The sequence below is a fragment of the Schistocerca americana genome, chromosome 3 (assembly GCF_021461395.2).
Source record: "Schistocerca americana isolate TAMUIC-IGC-003095 chromosome 3, iqSchAmer2.1, whole genome shotgun sequence".
NCBI classification, from domain to species: Eukaryota; Metazoa; Arthropoda; class Insecta; order Orthoptera; family Acrididae; genus Schistocerca; species Schistocerca americana.
The window spans coordinates 590797918-590802917 of NC_060121.1; the positions used below are offsets into that span (position 1 = coordinate 590797918).

Genomic DNA, 5000 nt, shown 5'->3' on the forward strand with positions numbered 1-5000 from the left:
TTGAAAGATGCGTCGCCGGTACGAGGACCGTGCGATCAGCCCAAAGTTATTCAGAGTCACCAAGGCAAACGGACCGGACGAGCCGACCGATTGGTTTTGATCTAATAAAAGCGTCCCTTCCATCTCTGGTCGGGACTCTGTTTGCATGTATTAGCTCTAGAATTACCACAGTTATCCAAGTAACGTGGGTACGATCTAAGGAACCATAACTGATTTAATGAGCCATTCGCGGTTTCACCTTAATGCGGCTTGTACTGAGACATGCATGGCTTAATCTTTGAGACAAGCATATGACTACTGGCAGGATCAACCAGGGAGCTGCGTCAACTAGAGCTGAGCAGCCGGCCGCCCGGGAGTGTGTCCCGGGGGCCCGCGCGAACACGCAAGCGTCCGCTCAATTATTCTGCAAACAGGAGGAGGCTGAGCTCCCCTGCACAATACACCTCGAAACCCTCTCAGGTCCCGGCGGCGCGCAGCGCCGTCCTAAGTACTTGGTCGGGTTCGAGAGAGGCGCAATCGCCCGGAGTTTGGCGAGTAGACGCTTTAGGTGCGACCACCCGTGCTCCCAACTGAGCTTGCCGCTGCCGACAGAGGCCCGGGAGCGTGCTGTCGTGGCATTGCCGGCGGGAGACAACACGCGCCACCTACGGTGACCGGCAGCTCCAACGCCAGCGCCACAGAAGGACAAAAGCCCCACTTGGGTGCCGAAGCGAACTCTCCCAGCACAGCGCACGCGCCAACACGTCCGCACAGCTGCGATACAAACCACCTGCGAGAACCGCAGAGGCGACCGAGCAGCAGACGGCGTCGCGGCGCCGAGCGCCGGGCGGCGGCGCATCCTCAGCGCACACAGTCCTCAATCGGACCAGCACACTGCAGATGTCCACCGCGCTTCGCACCGGGCCCGCGAGGACCTACTTTGGCCACACGGCGCCGCGTGCAGGGTGCGCCGGCGCGCAGCTGCGCCGCCTGCCGGCTCCGTCGGCCGGCGCGCCTGCCACTGGCCGCCCCCACCAGCCGGCTGTAGCGCGTGCGCCCACGCACCGCGCGGCCAGCACGCCGGGAGGCCCCCCCTCGCCGGCCGGGGACGGTCCCACCCAGCCACCGCCGCGTATCGCTTCACACCCACATGCCATTCACGTTCGTGGGCATGGTGGGTATCGCTGCAACAACCGGTTGGTAGCTCAACCGATCGTCGCCATCACTGATTCACCCCTAGCGAGAACAACCGCACCACAACGGTTTACCAGTTGTTCATTTGCGTAACGTCACCAGCAAACGTAGGCGTCCATCGCCATTTGCAAATTCAACGATTGTTGCATGCCTGTGTCAGGTGTCACGACACACTATGTCTGCCCACATACACGCAACAACATGTGCACGCTTCGCGAACACGTGGAAGGTGGCCCCCGTACGTATGCGATGTCCATTGCGCGAACGACTGTCAACCGGCCTCTGTCGCATGTCGCAGATGTGGAACGCAGTGCACCATGCTATCACGGTGTGTGAGAAGAGACGACTACGTCTGACAACACGCGCCACTACATCAACAGACGGCTCATGCTGATCGCCATCCAGGGCATACCACACTGCAATCCAGCTCTTATAGGGAGACGACACATAGCTGAGTGCACAACATTTGGACCGCATGGTTCGCCGTTGTTGGCGCAGTCGTTGTACGGTCACATGTACCACGATGTATCATTCAGTACATGAGGACCAATGTGCAGTACAGTGTGTGATTTGGACATACAACATCAGCGGACAGTTGACACAGGCCGTACCACAGCGTAGGCTAAGTGCTTCGCCATGCGAATGCCAATGAACAACTGCAAATGCCAATGAACAACTGCAAAGGGCATTGAGCATGTACGTCCTGCTGCCATCCACATTACAGTGTATAGCTGCAAGGTGTTTAACATGAAGCGATACACTGGGGACCGGGCAGTGCGAGTAGCAAACTATATTGCGGGGGTTGCAGTTAGGCAACACTACACTACTTTAACGCGTCGTATGACAATTACAGAGCAGGTTAAGGCCCAACGTGTGTTGGGTTAAGGCCCAACGTGTGTTGGGTTAAGGCCCAACGTGTGTTGGGTTAAGGCCCAACGTGTGTTGGGTTAAGGCCCAACGTGTGTTGGGTTAAGGCCCAACGTGTGTTGGGTTAAGGCCCAACGTGTGTTGGGTTAAGGCCCAACGTGTGTTGGGTTAAGGCCCAACGTGTGTTGGGTTAAGGCCCAACGTGTGTTGGGTTAAGGCCCAACGTGTGTTGGGTTAAGGCCCAACGTGTGTTGGGTTAAGGCCCAACGTGTGTTGGGTTAAGGCCCAACGTGTGTTGGGTTAAGGCCCAACGTGTGTTGGGTTAAGGCCCAACGTGTGTTGGGTTAAGGCCCAACGTGTGTTGGGTTAAGGCCCAACGTGTGTTGGGTTACAGCACAATATGGGTTACGTTAAGGGGCAATGTGGGTTACGTTACGGCGCAATGTGGGTTAGGCTAAGGCGCAATATAGGTTACATTAAGGCGCAATATAGGTTACGTTAAGGCGCAATATAGGTTACGTTAAGGCGCAATATAGGTTACGTTAAGGCGCAATATAGGTTACGTTAAGGCGCAATATAGGTTACGTTAAGGCGCAATATAGGTTACGTTAAGGCGCAATATAGGTTACGTTAAGGCGCAATATAGGTTACGTTAAGGCGCAATATAGGTTACGTTAAGGCGCAATATAGGTTACGTTAAGGCGCAATATAGGTTACGTTAAGGCGCAATATATGTTACGTTAAGGCGCAATATAGGTTACGTTAAGGCGCAATATAGGTTACGTTAAGGCGCAATATAGGTTACGTTAAGGCGCAATACAGGTTACGTTAAGGCGCAATACAGGTTACGTTAAGGCGCAATACAGGTTAGGTTAAGGCGCAATACAGGTTAGGTTAAGGCGCAATACAGGTTAGGTTAAGGCGCAATACAGGTTAGGTTAAGGCGCAATACAGGTTAGGTTAAGGTACGACACAGGTTAGGTTAAGGCGCAATACAGGTTAGGTTAAGGCACGACACAGGTTAGGTTAAGGTACGACACAGGTTAGGTTAAGGTACGACACAGGTTAGGTTAAGGTACGACACAGGTTAGGTTAAGGTACGACACAGGTTAGGTTAAGGTACGACACAGGTTAGGTTAAGGTACGACACAGGTTAGGTTAAGGTACGACACAGGTTAGGTTAAGGTACGACACAGGTTAGGTTAAGGTACGACACAGGTTAGGTTAAGGTACGACACAGGTTAGGTTAAGGTACGACACAGGTTAGGTTAAGGTACGACACAGGTTAGGTTAAGGTACGACACAGGTTAGGTTAAGGTACGACACAGGTTAGGTTAAGGTACGACACAGGTTAGGTTAAGGTACGACATAGGTTAGGTTAAGGTACGACATAGGTTAGGTTAAGGTACGACATAGGTTAGGTTAAGGTACGACATAGGTTAGGTTAAGGTACGACATAGGTTAGGTTAAGGTACGACATAGGTTAGGTTAAGGTACGACATAGGTTAGGTTAAGGTACGACATAGGTTAGGTTAAGGTACGACATAGGTTAGGTTAAGGTACGACATAGGTTAGGTTAAGGTACGACATAGGTTAGGTTAAGGTACGACATAGGTTAGGTTAAGGTACGACATAGGTTAGGTTAAGGTACGATATAGGTTAGGTTACGGTACGATATAGGTTAGGTTACGGTACGATATAGGTTAGGTTACGGTACTATATAGGTTAGGTTACAGTACGATATAGGTTAGGTTACGGTACGATATAGGTTAGGTTAAGGTACACATTGTTGTAAGGAAAGGTTTAATGGGGGGCGGGGCGGCCGGTTTGTTGATTGTGATTATAGTAAGTGGATTCCTGCGGCATCATCTGATTTGCCACGTCAGGATGCACCTTTGGCTCATGACAGGCGGCGCTCCGATTCCATGCTTGTGGCAGACCTGTGTCTTTCATTCCTGCCATTGTTTGTGTGCTGTGAGAGGAGGCAGTATTGTGATGTTGGGTGCACCCCTGTGTAGGACATGTGTGGGTGTTGGTGGCTTAGCTGAGCAATGGTGGTTGTCGGGAGGGTGTGATATTCCGTTTTCTGAGTGGACCTCCCAGTCTGGTTATGACAGTGTGGATTGTCTCATGTGGCGGAGAGGATGCACTGGGTGTTGTTCCATGCTGGTGCTTACATATTGTCTGTGTGCGTGTTACAGGCGGAGAGTAGTGCGTGATAAGAGTGTGTGGCTGACGTGTGGTTGTGATTGTGAGCAGAGTCTTTCAGCATGTATACGGACAGTTGTATATATTATCTGTATTCTGATGGGTCTATCTATTACTAATCAGCGCCGTGTATACGTTTAATCCGGTTCCAGTCGAAACTGTTGTATCTCTGTACATTAGTGACACGGCGAGCGCGCTATGTAGCTACTCGTCTCGGCAGCTTCCACCGGTGTATGGCAAATGATTATAAACAATGAGTCGAGTCGTCAATACCGATAGTGTGACGTCACATGTCTGGGGTGGGGGACGCTGCGCCCTTCCGGTGGGTCATGGCCTAGAAAGACGCTCCCCACGCAGGGGGGCTTGGACTGTCATAAACTCTTCCGAGTAATATACTTGCCGTACGTTTTTGCGACTGCGAGTGCAACGCCCACCGGTACCGACATGGATGGAGCGCCTCCTAGCTGACCGCTCAGCATCGGCATTCGTACAGAGAGCAACGCGATCGCGTCTCTAGCTCGTAACTGGTACAGCTCGCAGCTCATGCATAGGGACAGCGGGAATGTCGCATATTGGACATAACTCTTCATGAAACGCAAGTTATAGGGGTGGATTGCACATTGCGACTGCGGGAAAAGTCCGCCGTTCATCCGCTGGAGATGCGAGTTGGGCGGTTGGGGTGGGGCGCCGGTGGAGTGATTGCCGGTCGACGATTTCGTGCGGCAGAGGCGCTGGCGTTGGGGTGCTGTGGT

The 5000-nt window shown here is 52.5% G+C and overlaps 1 non-coding gene across 1 annotated transcript in view; it reads right to left on the reverse strand.

The window, feature by feature from the left end:
• Window positions 1–317, reverse strand: part of LOC124608816 — a 1910-nt gene extending 1593 nt beyond the window's left edge. Inside the window, exon 1 of the ribosomal RNA XR_006979379.1 lies at window positions 1–317. This exon is cut by the window's left edge and continues 1593 nt beyond it. This is a non-coding gene — a ribosomal RNA (small subunit ribosomal RNA).
• Window positions 318–5000: the final 4683 nt, after the last annotated feature.